The 16,490-nt window shown below is 36.3% G+C and overlaps 1 protein-coding gene across 3 annotated transcripts in view; it reads left to right on the top strand.

Moving 5' to 3' along the window:
* The window catches only part of TENM2 (teneurin transmembrane protein 2), a 1,590,996-nt gene that overhangs the window by 1,266,699 nt on the left and 307,807 nt on the right, over positions 1–16,490 (top strand). The gene's annotated exons all lie outside the window — the stretch shown is intronic.

Genomic DNA, 16,490 nt, shown 5'->3' with positions numbered 1-16,490 from the left:
CCAACTAACTCTAATCTTCACCAGTGAGCTCCTCTAACAATATTTTTACTGCATTCCACTGCATATTGGAATGCAATTATAGGGATATATGAGAGATGGTTAGCCTAATGGTTGTTCTGGGGGCTGTTACAGAAGCCCTGAGGTTTGTAGATTACAGCATCATTATGTCTCAGAAGTTAATAAGGGAGGGGTGTTGTCAATAGATGTTTCACGAAGGCTTTTAAAGCAAGTTCAGTAGTGCAGCAAAGAAACACAATGAGAAACACAATGGTGATAGTCTACACTTTGAATGTTGTTCATGTCAGGTATCTGTATGGCAGAAAATACACAGAGCTGTGGGAAACTGGTAAAGGGACCAAATGCCATGTAAAATAGTGTCTAACTTAAAACTTCCCTGCTATAGTAACAGGAGCGATCTTTACAAGTGCAAGCCTTTGAGTTTATGAAGTTGTACTTCGATTACTGAATCACTTATTTCAGTATTTTCTTTATACATAGTTTATGGCTATTATCACTTGCATATTTCATCCCAGTCTTGCATGTTCTCTATCTATTTGCATAGTCTGTAAACTGTGGTGGGGATCATCCTTTTGCACATGGTGTAGAAGGACAAATTGTTCATTCTTTGCCGTTCTCATTCTGGCACAGCTAGCAATCGTGTGTTAAAACCTTACAGCCCACATTCATTCAAATGTCAAAATTGGAGAATTTGGCCTTAGCTGATCTTTCTTACTCTAAATCTATACATGTGTCTGCTTTTTCAGACTTTTCTATTTATATTAAAATTTCAAGGAGACAGGAAGATATTGAATGTGTCAGAGTTCACTGCTAAAAATCGATATTTTGTGGAGGACAAGCCCTTTGTTCAATATACTATGTTTTGAACAAACATTAGCAGAATCATAAAAATTTGCACACTTCTGTTTGTACATGACTTCAGTGTTTTCTTGGAAGGAATGTCTTTTTTTCCTTGAAGGTCTCATTATTTAGTTTGGAAATTTTACTTTTCCTTCACTTGCTAGTGTACTTATCTTTTTGTAATAGGCTGCTTGAAAATAGTGGAACAGTAGTCTCTGAAACTGGCTGAGTTAGCTCTCCTTTAGGTTTTGATGAAAAATACTGCTTGCTTATGCACAGAATTTAATACCGTGTTTAAAAAGATCCCATGCAAGATTACTGAGGCAGATGGAGAAATTACAAGAGATGTTCCAACCAACAAGCACGTTCTCTAAACTATTTATATAGTTATTGTTAATAGCATTATATTAGTTTGCCATTTCTTACGAAAGTATAAATTTATACTTTATGAACACATGCAAACTTAATGAGTTAGTTAAGGTAATGCTTTAGTTTTCTTGTACAGTTTGATCTACCTGATGGGAAAATAGTAAGGTATTTCCTCAGGGGGGTAAAAAGATAAATGCTTTATTTATCTGTATATAAAAATGTATGTGTGTGAAGGAATATTGTCAATAAATTTAAAATTCAGTGACAGTTTTGCTCTATTTTATACTGCTCTTGTTCAAGCTTTGTAGTACATTTTGTTAAAAATAGGATAGAGGAGGCAAAAAGATCTTCAGACTGACAATTGCTTAAAGTGGTGTTTTCAGTGATGGAAAAGACAGCAGTTCCCCAAGGAAGGAAAAACAGCCTTACAGTTATTTTATTCTCTATATGTACACATCTGAACAGCTGGAGAGAAGTCTGCTTGAGATGGGAATCATCACTTTTGTTGATGATCATTTTGCCTTTCATTTATCTCTCCCTGTATTTTTGAAACTGCTGCTAATTTGTCAGTATCTTTGTTTTGTTTTTTTTTTCTAATGATTTAGTGTGGAAATACGTATATATATTTCTTCAGAAGATAGAAATTAAAAGAGAACATTCTGGACAAGGTGAAACTAAATTTCATTTGAATGTATACTTCTTAAATATTCAGAAAGATTATTTTGCTTATCATCCCTCTAATGTGAATCTGTGAATGTGATAAAATGTGTATTGCTAGGAGGAGATATTGCCAACTATTGTATCCTTAACACTTATCCATACTGAGTTTCTACTGAAAAAAATGGAGTCTAGGGAAAATATTCTGAAACAGATTTCAAGTATTAGTTCTGAAAAGAATTGTAATCTTATTATTAAATTAAGTTTATTCATTTGGTAGGCTGTTATTAAACTCATGAAAACTCTTTGGTATACAGAATATCATTCCACATGATGAAAACTTGCTGCCTCTTCCTTCTGGTCAGGTGGATATTTTTTGCTTTATTGTTGCTTTGTTGTTGTTGTTACAATTGCTCTGATTGTAGTGAAGTTGCACCAATTTGTCCTTCACAAGAGAGCCTGTATTTGTCTTCAGTCTGTCTAGTTTATATATGTCCTGCAAAGGGATCTAAGACTGCCAAATTTAAATTTATTTTTCGGAAAATAATAACTATGATGTGAGTTTCAGCTCAACAGAGTAATATTCTCTTAAGGATGCAGAGTTACCTCTATGCTGGTTTCTCTTCCCATCTGTTTCTTATCCTCTCTTCGTACTTTTCTGGAACATGTTGTAGATGTACATGAAAGAAGATACGTGTAATATTTCTCTCTGCTACAGATGCACAGCAGTAGCAATCCTTAGATACAGGGCTTTCTGTACAATTACAGTAAACTTGGGTACAGGAGTCGGGTGGGTACAATCGTCACTCTACTGAACTAAATGGCAAATTTAATTTTACTTCAGCAGATAGGAATTTCTCATTGGGCAAAGTTAGATATCTCGGTGGAGTCCTATGCTGTTTCCCAGTATTTTGAATAATTCCCACCCGGCAAACTCTTTGAGCTGCTTATGAGGGTTGGCAGAGGGTGACTGTAGTGGAAAAGTGAGGATGCGCAACGTGGAGTAACTGGAGATGGGCACTCATCACTTGGAGATAGCTGCTGCCTGAGCTCTGTGGTAAATCTGTAATGCGTATAGAGGGGCAGCCAGCACAAGGGTTGCTTCTGTTGTGAAAACAGTGATGCAACTACGAGGTGGCTTTGCTGTTAGCGGGGAGTTTTGACTGGGATGATCTTTCCATTCTCCATGATGTTGCCTTTGAAATCTTGTTAAGTGAAACATTTTCTTCAGTGAGGGAAGTTACTCTGTTTGTGGAAAGCTCCCTTGTACCCCTTCTGCTGGACGCTTGCGCGCTGCTCGTGGAGGTGGTTCCCCACAGACGCCTGCTCTGGGGATGCTGTCTGCAGGGAGATGGCTGCAGGAGCATGTTACTCATGCTCTACCACTCGTAGCAGATGTCATGCTGACTGAGGCATCCTGCTGGAGTTTAAGATTCATCTGTATCTGGGTGAGCAAACTGGGACCAAATAAGACTTGAAATAAATGGCTCTTTTTTGCCTTTTTTTTTTATTATTATTATTTTCACAAATTTATGGCTCAAGAAATGACAGATTTTGAAATGTGAAAGTGAGGGGGTTATTTGGCTTTGGTTGCGTTTGATATTTGATAAACTAATGAGAAATCATAAGGAATGAGGAATGAAGCAGTTCAGCACAAATGTTTCTAAATAAACATTAATAAAAGAGGCTAATAGATACAGAGAATTTTGCTGGGCTAACATACATTAAACTGTGGCCATATCAAAACTAAGTTTTTCTGAACTTTTGATGAAAAATTCAATACCTGATTTTAGTACTAGTCAGATAGTATTTTGGATATAGACGAGGAGCTTTGGTACCAAAATATTTTGGTGCAAGGTTTCAACATAAGCATTTGTAGTTGAACTTTGGCACCAGTAGGGTGTAAGTGAGTAGCTGCCAGCAGGGTTGATGCGCTGAGGAGTCAGAGTGGGGCAGGAGGACTTGAGATTGACTCGTCCCAGACTTCAGGTTCTGAAATGACACGCTTAATCCCCATGAAAAGGGGACTTGGCAGTGCAGTTTACATACTGCCTCCCAGTAATCTGAAAAGTAGCCATGACATTGGCTCTGGAGGGAGTTGCGCGGCAGCTGTCCCTGTGTGTGTGTGTGTGTGTGTGTGTGAGAGAGAGAGAAGGTGCTGCAATTAGTGACAATAGAATGTGGAGAGGGAATACAGAGGAAAAGCCTGAATTTTATTAAATTAAATGTTTTCATCAATAGCTAAGCAACAAACCACATGTAACACTGAATTAATTACAGAAAATATTTGTTCTTCTGCAATGCACTTAATGTGTAAATACTACTAATGACAGTAAAGACCATTCTATGTTACACATAAACATTGATATGAAATAAAGGTATATGAACATTGTATGGCATAATTTCTGTTCATTTGACTTTTGTATTCAGTATTTCTTTTCCTTTTAATTTGGAGTGGAGAAAATAAGCTTGAGGCCCCTTTAAGGCTTTTTGGCTTCTGAAGATATACACCACAGATTGTTGCTGTACGTATTAGATGTGGAAGAGGTTTTGGTTTTTTGTTTCCTCCACTTTGGGCTTGCTAAATAGTACATATGTGTTCGTAAGTAACACTTTCCCTGATAGAAGTCCTAAAAATAGTGTAATTCATGACAAAAACTGGCAATGATTTCCATGGTAGGAAAATAGAAATGGTTCATAAGTTAATTTAGCATTAAAAATATATTTTGAGAACTACTACGACTGCTGGTAGTGATGTCATTGCATGTATATTCAAATATTGTACATATTTTTTTTTCTGATTTTTAAATACAGAGTTCATTTTGTTAAAGTAATATCTGCACGGCAGGCCATGTATTTTATGATGATTATTTCACTTCCCAGGCTATATAATGCTACCCAAAGGCATGCTGTGCTAACCTAGAAATTCACTGTTTGTCTCGTTGTTTCTGAATAACTAGATGAACTAATAATAACCTGAAAGTATATCAAAAGTGCACTTAGCTTGAGGAAGGGAATGGTGTCTTTATATTTTACTTGAAAATTTTAATCTGTGAGTTAAATAAGTAGTAGCTAGGATATTTTACAGCAGGAGTTAATGTGAGTTTCTAATGTGCCGAGCGGGTATACAGCACAGTAGGAGGAAGGCGCTTTACATCTGCTAGCAGTCTTCCCAACGCAATAAAGAAACGGAGTTCTCGTCCTTCAGAGAAAGTGTGTCAAGTCTTTATCTGCGAAAATAGCTCTCCAAATGAGGTTTCCGGAGGTGAAAAATAAATGAGATCAAGTTACTCATTTTGTGTGTGTTCTGAAAGCAGACAGCATTATTTGCACAGCGCTAACCTGGGAGTGGAGACGGATGTGGTTTTGTATGACCAGGAGATATTAACAGATAACATAAATGAAAAACCAAGTTAGTTACCGTATTCAGTAAACACCATTGACTGTTTAAAACCTAGAGTAGGCTTTGGGATAACATGGCTTGTAGTGGCATAGCGTGGCTTATTTGTATGTTAAGAATTAGCTTAATTTCAGATAATCCCTTCATCAGTACTTGAGAGAAGAACGTAAAGCAGGTGGAACATCGGGATGTCTCAGTTTCTTCTCTGCCTTCTGGCATTTCCCATCCAGGCCAAAGTCACAACATTACCATCACAACAAAGGCTCCCCAGATTTGTGACAAGTGCCATCAATACAAAATGTAAAATCCTTCATACTGTTCTGTGAAAGTACTTGCAGATGTGGAAGAAAGGTTTTTTAGCATATTCCTGAAGTGGTTGTTGTCTGTGGCTGTCTGAAGGATGCATTCCTCTTCACTTGGTCTATTCATTAACAACTTAAAAAAATGTGGCACATCATCTGTTTCCTTGTCACTTCAAGATAGGCTGGGGGCTGTTGCTTTCCTTCTACAGTTTCTCTTGCCAGTCTTATTTTCCTTCATAGTTTTCTGAAACACTTTCTTCTTTTCACTTGAAAACCTCTACTGTAGGAGCTGTCATAATTAATATTTGTATAATAATACAGTATTGATAGATTATTTTGAAATGTAGTGCATGTTTGTGATATGCATGATTGAAATGTATGCCTGGATTTTATTCCATTACTTTGAGTTGGGTTGAATATTTACTAGTTGATTTACTCTGTCATTTGTGTAAGAGTTATTGTGGTGTTTTTTTTTGTGTTTTTGTTTTTAAATATAAAATAAAATCTAGATACCACAGTCTCTTAGCATAACCAGCTCTAAAATTTATAGTACTTATGGATAGAAACACTTGACACTATCTTGCAGGACTGAATCACTAGTCTTGCCTTGGGGGAGGCATCTTTTTAGTGTCTTTTCATGGTGCAGATTAAATTACTATAGAACATACCATCTGGTGTGCTAGGTGGAAATCCTTTCTGAGAGTACCACATACCTTTATATGCTATCCCTTTTAGCTAAAGAAAGAAATTTGATTTGGTTCTTAATTCACATGTAACACATCTATGTTGGTTGTTCCACATCTTTTCTTACCTTTACAAAATTCACATTTAGCAATTGGCTCCATGTCAGTTGATAGCAGAGTTAAGCTGACAGAACTATTAATTTCCTCTTCCTCCCCTATCCCTCATTTTGTAAAGGCAGATATTGGCTTCTGTTCCTCTGGGACTCTTCGTCCTCTCTGAGTGTTCTGAGTTGACCGCTAATTGGTTAGATTTTTTGTCTCCTCAAGCATTTTCTCAAAAGCTGCACAGTCAACTTTGTTATTCTTGATTTGAATATATGTTGCCAAAATATTCCTTAACTCACTGAAATATTTTTTTAAAATATTTCCTCTGACACAGATTCTCTATTATGTTGTATTTCACATTTCTCATGATCAGCAATAAAAGCAGGAATTAATAACCTTACTGCATTATTAACAGAAACAGCATTAAAAAAATAAAAATAAAAATCCATAGCAGTAGTATATAAATTGTCAAGACTGAAAAGGTGTTCCAACAATTCAAGTTCATAACAAGCAGCATGAATGTATGAATTGTTTTGTTGTGGTAGCTGACTTGATTTGATTTATATACAAGTAAAACTGAAAAATTTATTTTAAGCATTCATCACATGCATGAAATATTGTGCTATCCACAGTGCTTTTGTCTGTATTTGCTAAAAGCTATTGTATAGAGTAAGAATAAATATAATGGAAAGAAAGAAACTCCAGAAAAATGTTTTAGTGGTGTTCTCTTAGAATTTTTTTAAGCCAATTGCAGAAGGTGTGCATTTAATCCTCTTGTCATTAAAACAATTAAGTGTGCATTTACCTTTGTGTGTGAGTATTCTCATTCACTGAAATGAGACTGCTTATGGTTAAAACCTTTAGCAAGTCCATATAAAAGAAGAGGGTTTTGTCCCTGGGTAACGAAATAGCACTGATGACTCCATTAGAACAAACATGCATACAGTATCATTTGAATTTATGTCCTTATTGCTTCCATTTTTCAAATTTAAAACATTAAAACAAGGGCAAAGCTATCTCTAGCCTTTAGAGTTAAGCTAAAGAAAAGAAACCTCTCATCATAATCCTGATTATTTCAATTATGTTTTTCCATCCTACTAACTAGAAATTCTGAAGACATAAAATGTAACTCATGCAAAGGAGAAGTCAAAAAAACAAACAAACAAAAAAACACACTGGTTCTGTTGTGCCTGCTGTATCATTGTAGTTATAGAGTCATATTTCAAGGATGTCTATTTGCTGTTGCTCTTTGCAATAAGCTTTGTATGCTGCTTCAGTGAGATGTTGCGTGAGTCAGTTATCTGTCATACTGCATCTATTACAAGTTGAAAGTCTTGATGTCTTTTATTTATTTTTACCTTTTTTGTAAGACTACTGGGACTCTGTTCTTTAAGATACTCTCAACAGTGCTCATGTCCTTACTGAGTGCCAGTTATGCTTTGAGATTTATTTATTTTTGTTATGTACTGAAGAACCATAAATTGTCATCAGGTCTTATCAGAAGAATATGTACTGTTATACCCTCTAAATAATCTTTTACAATATTTACAAGAGAAACATATAAGCCACCTATAATACTTTTTGGCACCATTCACTGTGAAAGTTTTTGCATTAAATACTTAGTATTGTTTTAAAAGTATGTCACTTGGGGGTAAGTGATATAGCCATATCATCCATGTGCAAATTTATTAATCCAATCCCTATACAATATCTTAACACAGTCTGAATGTGGTAGTAATTTTCATGTGATTTTTCCCTTGTTTCGAGTTATTCTTTTACAATAGTAAGGGTCTTGAAGTGTTAGTGGCAAGAGCAGAGCTTGAACAGATTAAACAGATATTTTCTCCTAAGCATTCATACAATTTCTGAAGCAGTACTCTGGAATTTTCTGTTCTGCTTTCTTACATGCTCTGAAGTTTTTCCTCAACCTGGCCAGAAACACCACATGAGGCCATGTGGTAAGGTAAAGGACCCAACTGCTAAGGTCTTCAGCTGTTTGCTAAAATTGGCTAATGTTCTCTAGTGAATTATGGCTTAATACTTCAATGGTTATTGAAGGAGGTAGGTAAGAGATCGTAGCACTAGTTTGAGAAGGCTTATCTCATACTAAAAAGTTGTTTCATAACTTTTTTTTAAAAGAATTCTTCATATTTAAATGTACAGCAAAGACATCTAGAGAGTCAGATTTCAGTATAATGGTGTTTTTTTCCCTGTGCTGCTGTATGTACCTGTAGGTAGTAACAACTCAGCATCATGATGATTTTTCCCACACCCTGAGAGGCATTAAGCAGCAGAAGAGGTAGCGGACTCATTTCATACCAATCAATGAATTTCCTTCATAGCACTGAGTAACGCCGCTGGCACAAGGAAGAGAGAGCAATCTGGTCTATGTGCCATTCATGCACCACACTACTTTCTGAAAGTACTCCAAGAAATAATGCACAGACAACAATATCACAGTTAGAAACTCTTGAGTCTTTGTTTCACAGTCAGACTTGTAGAAGCATGTTCTCACTTAAGCATTCCAGTTTCCAGCAGTTTGTGGTTAATAGTTTTATCCCATGTTCCTAGCCAGAGCCTTAAATATTTTCCATAGTGATTTTGTTAGTGCATGGCTAATTGTCTGGAAAGAGATTCTTTCATTTGTCGATCCTTGTCTCATTTCTGTTAGGGGAATATGAGGGTCTTGGTCAGGAAACTGCAAGGCAGAGAACAGCACTCTCTTGAAACGGGCTCGTTCCCTTATATTTTAGCACCAACAATCAGAAATTTATACTCCCAGAAAGAGCGACATGGGTGAAAGAAGAGTACTGCTCTTGCCATAAGATTTTAATCCCAGACAATAATGTTCTAAATGGGATACAATTCACAGTGGTACGGAAATGACCACAAAATTATGTAGACTTCTGTTAACCTTGTTACTTTTTCATGGCTATGACAGATGTTCAGTGGGGAAGTAACTTGTCATGCCTTCTGAATTTGAGAGTCAGTGTCATTCTGAAGAGCTCAAATGTCATTGTAAGGAAATAAACAGGAAGATGTACTACAGAGAAGCAATATCGAATGAAAATTGGCTAAGAGGATATAAATGTAATTAGTGAAACACATTTTCATGACTAGTAAAATTAGCACCCATTTATACATGTTATACACTTGAACCCTTGTTGACACCTGAGGCTGGGAAAATAGATCTGCTAATCAAAACATGTAATTATATCCTATGAAGCTGAAGTAACACACTGAATCTTTGCACTTCATGGTGTTAATGATTTGGGAAACTCATTTACCCGATCACCTCAGTTTGTCCTTTCTTGCCGCATTTCTTTTCCCCAAAATAGTAAGGTCAGAGCCATGCTAAAGCGATTAAACATTAGATGTATGGAAGAGTGAACATCACATAGATTATTAGATGGTATTGATATCATTAAAGAAGAAGGTGTTCTCATGAGTGGAAAAATCTCTGGTTGTAAAATAAGCAAAGCAAAATAAATTAAGTATTAGCTTGCTGGAGAATTAGAATTCCTATAGACCTTGAGCATAGTTAGGGAGTTGATAACTTGTAATTTCCCACTGGCATGACCCTTAGCAGCTGTTTTGAGAGTCGATATCTATATTTAATTGAGGACGTTGATGGTCTAACACACACACAAAAAAAAGGAGAGGAGGGGAGAAGTATAAATGTTGGGGGGTTGGGCCTATACGGTAGAATTACAGAGAAATAATAGGATATGAAAAATTCTCAGTAAATTTAATGGTATGATAATAGAATGATTTATTTTGTTTTACAACTCAATTCTAAGGTAGCACTGTGGAGTTGTGAGAGATGAATAATTCTAATGTAGAAAAACAACTGATTTTGTCTTCAAATACTAAAGTATGGCACTGTAAGTGAAAGGTATGCTGCCATAGCTATAGATACAGTTCCCTTTCATCCTCTGCTTTGTGGATGCGGTTGGCACAAATTAGAATTGCATGGTGGGGAGGCAAGAAAGGTTGTAGATTATAATTGTGTGATGATTAAAAGGAAGGACCAGAAATGAGCAGATTCACTGTAACATTAAAATCATCTTTAGCTTTAGTTCTTGCAGTTCAGCAGAATCTTCAGGCTAGTTAGATTTTAAAGGTGATTGTAAAAAGGAAAAATGCTTCTGCTGTAGGACAGATGTAATCCATTTTGATTATGCATCTCTGCTAGGTACCTCTGAATAACCATTCCTAAGTATCCTTTTAATCACCCTGTTTTTGATATATCTACCTGTTCTAGATGAACCAAACAAAAATGAAAATACTAATTTATAGCATCCCTATTTTACCATTCCCCATTTGCATCATTGGTAGACTCACTGACATTGAATGACAAAACACACTTTCTTCTTCTACCCTCCCTCCCCCTTTATAAAGCAAAGATTATTAAAAATTTAAAATTGAATGAACATAGTATATGTGGTGGTTATTAACCACAAGGTTCTGTGAAGAACATTGTAGTATAGAAATGCATTTGGTGAACTGATGCAGTTATATTAGCATATTTACTGTTAAGATGATTATTAGAAAGCTGGAAACAAGCAGAAAATTCACAACTTCTAATATTTCAAGGTAAATTAAGTCAGTATCTCTCAGTTCTGTTGATATGATTTTCCTCTATACCATAATTTCATGTAAGGGAGACTGCAGCAATATTTACATACTGTATTTGCTGCATGCAAGGTAGGTGCTGTCCTGAATTTCCCACTTATATCTATTAATCTCGCATTTATAGGCATAGACTCTTGGAACATCATAGATGGTCTGCGAAAATACACAATTTAAGTTTTCAAAAATTATACTAAAATTTTTGTCTTCAGATAAAATTAGGTAGTCTAAATAATTTGTCTAAAGAAATAGATGTGTTACAATAATATATATTATTGCATTGGATCTGTACCTAAACACATGTACTCTAGCTCACAAATGTTCCATTACTATTAGTTGCTATTATTTATATGCTAGAATTGTAGTTGTGTTCTCTCTGCGATGGGGTGTATGGCAAATCCAGTGTATAAGTTGTCACAATTACTTGCTCAAAATCTCAGTGTGCTATTTCATTACTAAGAAGGTTCCATTTCTCCATTTAATGACTAAGGAGATAGGATTTGAGGGTATGAATTTCAAGTGTTGTGGCCCCTTACGCACTCCTTACTCTAAATTGGTGATGTGTTGTGGAGTCTGACTTGAGTCTATGTGCAATGAGTGGCCTTCCTTGGACGTGCAGAATCCAGGATCAAATCAAGAGAAATTTGGTGAAAACCAGTGGAAGCTGGCTCTAGAATGTGTGGGCGTAGAGGAGATGTAGGCCCACAGTTCTCCTAGAGACTTGTTGCCTGGGTTGAGCAGCTCTTGCCTTTGCGCACCCAAGGGTTGCTCATGTTTAGTAGCATTTAAATGTGATATTTGATCTCTTTGTTGTGTCAATTTAAGTTATCCAGTCAGTCCAGAACATTTTTCAGCAAGGTTGTTTTTACACAGGATTCCGGTGATGAGAAGAGAGTCATAATTTTGTAGCTGAAGCACTTGATTTCCTTATAGAGTTAGTAGAGAGTGGCAGATACCTTTGAAGGCTTGCTAGAGGAAGGCTGCTGTGTCATGAGCTCACCCGTTTCAGCAAGGCAGACAGATCTCCCTCCCGACACGGCTCTGCTGTGCCTTTTTCTCCCACTGCCTGCGGAGGACATGGCTGCCTTCAGGTGTTGTCTGTCCTTGTCTGGAGTTAGGGCATGGTTTAAGTGTCTCAATTAGGTAAACAAAACCCATAATTATTGTTTTCTTTAATGTGTGCTGGAGATGTTGACCAGTATGTAAAGCTTAAAAGGGTTTTGTCAGTGTCAGCTTGTAAAAGGAAAGGTCACAAAGATAAGCTTTGGTATTTTTGTTTCTGAAAAGGCTGTTTCAGCTAGACGCTGCTGTTTCACCTTGTATATTTTGTGAAGTAGAGGTGTTAGAGGAGCTATTTTCCTAGTGGTCTCTATATACCAGATGATTATTTAGGGTCTATCTTGTTACTGAAGGAGAGAATTTGATGTGTGGAAGCTTAAATAGTTGCAAATGCTTGTGGTGAAGTGCTAGCAGACTAATGCTAAAGCAGCTGAGCCAAAAAAAAAAAAAAAAAGGCTTCCAGTTGTGAAAGACTAGTTAAAATCTAAAGAATTGTAACCAGTTATGCCAGTTATGGCACGTATTTGTTCTCTCACCGACTTAGGTGCCTTTTCAGGTACACTAACTCTTACTCCAACTTCTCCTGCAGGTTTTGAGTTGATTGCTTTATTGTATGCCAGCATGCAGTATGGACAGGCAGTATAACAACAACGTAGTTTCTTTTTTTCGAAATTTAATATGAGGAAAACTAGCTATGAACCTGAGATACGGTTTTTGCATGAACATATAAATTCATTTGGTAAATTTGATTCATATATGGTGTGAAAAAGGAGAACAGGGAAAGTTATTGTGGCTTTGAAGGATTTGCTGAACTTCTGTCAGTCACTGTCATGTCTGAAGAATTCAACTGTTGCACTTAAAAAACAAACAAACAAACAAAACTATATTATTTACATACAGTCCTAGAAACAGAGTTGGAAGAGACGTGCTGGCTCACATCTACAACAGGTTGTGTGCACTTTCTGTGCTGAGTGCTGTTTATTGCTTGTTTATGGAGTAGGATTTGCAACCATGAGTGAAGTGCTAAATTCCTTGTGCGGTGGACAAAGAAAAGTTTGGTGATCAGAAGGTTTCAAGAGTCACTAAGCTGAGCAAGAACATGCTTAGTAAGTAGAAAAACTTGGGATTTAGGTTTCTATTTACACCTTATGGCATCAATGGATATATTTGTGCTTAATTATTTTATTTATTTTGAGACTGATCCTCCTCCACCCAAGGGTGCCATCCTTTGGATATTTCTCTGACCTATTCTTGGAAGTGTTTGGTGACACTACAAATTTCTTGATAGTCTGTTTCACTTGTTAATAGTTGTCTTGTTAGAAAATATTTTGGATCATTCAATACCAATCTGTCTTGCAAAAAATGAGTAATTTATTATTTCTTCTACTGTTAATGGATGTGATGAGTGATTAATCAGTAAAACAACATTTTTTTTTCTAATTTAGTCAGCTTCTCCAGACACCTTAATAAAATCTAAACATTTTAATATTCATGTCACTTTCTTCTGGATCTTTCAAATTATCTGCGCTGCCATACTTCAAATTTGATATATATATTTATTCTTCAGCTGAAACCTTTTTATTCTTGGTGTGTTCCACACAAGCATTTGCTAATACTTCCAACACTACTTTCTTTGCAGTGTTACTTAATGTTTAATTTGTGGTTTTACCTTTATGCCTTTATCTGTTCCGTAAGTACACATGCCTGACATTACTTAACGTAACTGTGCATTAGATCTTTTCTGCCCTGCTTTCTAATCTAGGATTTGTTTTTATTGAATTTCATCTTATCTCAGACCATATATCCAATTTGTTGTTTTCTTTTAAGGAATATTACATATGTTATAAGGGAATATTGTTGAGAGGGAAAGGGTTATAGCTTAGGAGTTATCACAAAATGCTTCTCTTGCTCTTTCACTCTTTTGTTGGTGTCCCGAATGGCAGCTGTAGTAGCCACAATACCGAGTTAGCTATGGAACCTACACTGCTTAGTTTCAGGAGTCTCACAATGATACCAAAGTCTCAGTGACACATGACTGGTAGAAGGGTGAAATCTTTGCATTTTCAGCGACTAGCCGAGCTTATGGCAGACATTCACACCATCACTGGGGTGACTTCTTAACCGTCAGTGTTTTTGTTCCCACTGGCGTAGCTCTGATCGCATAGTGGTTTCAAATATTGGGACTTCATTTGTTTAGTGCCTACCTAAGCTACTAGAGAGGTAAAAGTTCTTTTGTGGAGTATTGGGCCTTACTACTTTCTCCACACTCTACCTTGTGTACTTCAATATTGCATTAGCTTTCTTCTACAACCTTTTTAGCAGACTATCGAGTTCAGAAGTAGCCCTTCTTATGTTAGATTTAGATGCATTCAGCTGTTTTATGTCGTGGGGATGAGCATTGTGCCTCAGTTTCTCATTTATAAAAGTAACTGTATATGCTCTAAGGAAATTTTTTGAATCTTAAACAAATTCATAAGAATGTTTGGTTTTATAAGAAATAGGTTCTCTGGTTTGGATGAGTTCTATCTGATTTAAAATCCAAAAATGAAAACAAAACAAAACAATTTCAGAGACAAAAGATACTCATATGGCTTATTCGGCTTAACTATTCTGACTGTCCCTAAGCCCCCAAAGCCTTTGCAGCAGACTCTAGAATGGGAGTAACATTCTGACTTTTTTTCTTAACTATTCCCTCCACTATCCAACCTAGAGCTAATATAGGTGTCCTAAAAATGAGAATTTAAGTCAAATATGATGTTGGATTTCTTCTACGCTCTCAGTGATTTGACTGTAGTTGTATTTTTGTGCTGTCAGAAACATGGTAAGAAAATTCAGCAGAGTTCTTTGTCAGTCATTGTAATCTTTGCAAATATTGTTATCAGAAAGAGCAACTACATATTATTTGGTGTCTTTTAGGTCAGTGTTTGTTATCTTTCTAATTTTCCCCTTTACCATTAGCTCCCTGGGAATAGATTTTCTTCTGGTTTAATAATGTCTAATTGTGCATCTCCTGATATCCTACCAAGCTTGCCAACTCCTATAAACTGGCATGATATGGACACTGATAAGATAATGAATTTGGATTGTATTCACAATTTTATTTTCTAAATGGTTATGTTAGACAAAAACTGATGAAAAGAAGAATGAAGTAACTTTGGCTTAGTATTCAAAACAAGGCATGTTGAAAATAGACTTGTGAATCTGTAATGTACTAAAGAAAACAATATCAAAAACTGTGCTAAGAATTTTTACAATATGATGCCAGAGTTCATAAAGGCAATGCTAAATTTCTGCAAAGACCAAGGACTGAGAGCTATATTCTGTGTCTACTCATTTAGAATAGATAGTACTCCCAGTGGTAGAAGAGACAGTTCCATGAAATAGCTGGTTGAATATATGTCCTTCTGCCTATAACAGATATTTAGCAGCTTATTCTAGTGAAAAACACCTTTGTGTACTAAAAACAAACAAACCACCACCAACAACAACAAAAGTACACAAAGGGGAGAATGTTATTGCTAAGCTAATAAAAGAGAAAACTACTTAGAAGCATCTGGTTCTTTTCTATAAAGCTGAAAAATGCAAAATTTTCATTTACGTGTACTTGTTTTTTTGTTGCTGCTTTTATTTTGATGTCCTTTATATTCTACAAACCCTCCTAGTTAGTCAAACAGAAATAATAATAGTTTCTTGGAGTCAATCAGACGTACAAGGGTTGGTCCTATTTGATTGCAGCGATCATCCAAATCTTTCAGTAAGGCCAGCCACCATCAGTTTCCCCTAGATTTGAAACTTCTGGGAATAACCTGTTGCATTATGAACTCTGAGCATCGTCTGCACTGAGTTCACAAGTTTCAAATTGTTAATGCAATGACATGGCCCAGTGAAGTGCCTGCATTTGCCTTTGAAAATAGCAAAAAGCTCATGTCCACCTGCTGTTTTTCAAGTAATATTTTTTGACAAGCTGGTTGAGGATATAGGGCATAAATGAAACTTAGAATTCTCTCTTTATGGTTTCCTTTACCTGGGACCTTAGGGATCCTAACAGGAAAAAAGCTGCCTTAAGAGGGTGCTGGGAAGTGTTGCTAAGATGCAGCAGTCCTTTGTGTACTTCTGATTTCAGTTTGGTCTGTCGGAAAAGCAGCCTACAGTGTTATGAAACAACATGAGGCCAGCTATTTCCAGGTGCTTATCGATGTGTTTGTATGCTGTGATCCTCTCTCTGACTTTTCCTGCACCTTTGCTGTTGCCTCTAGTTCGCTTTCTAACCTTCTCTCCTGCTAGGGTTGGCAAGGAGACAGTGTTTTAAGGTAGCCTGATGCCTCCTGTTTGTATCCTAAGGATTTTTCTCTGCTTTGTTCCTTTTTATATGGCAAAAATATGATGAATAACAGTTGAAAACTTTGTCATAAGTTCATTTAAGGT

This window comes from Cygnus olor, chromosome 14 (assembly GCF_009769625.2).
Source record: "Cygnus olor isolate bCygOlo1 chromosome 14, bCygOlo1.pri.v2, whole genome shotgun sequence".
NCBI classification, from domain to species: Eukaryota; Metazoa; Chordata; class Aves; order Anseriformes; family Anatidae; genus Cygnus; species Cygnus olor.
The sequence above is the reverse complement of the archived record's forward strand: the minus strand, read 5'-3'. Positions and strand labels throughout refer to the sequence as shown.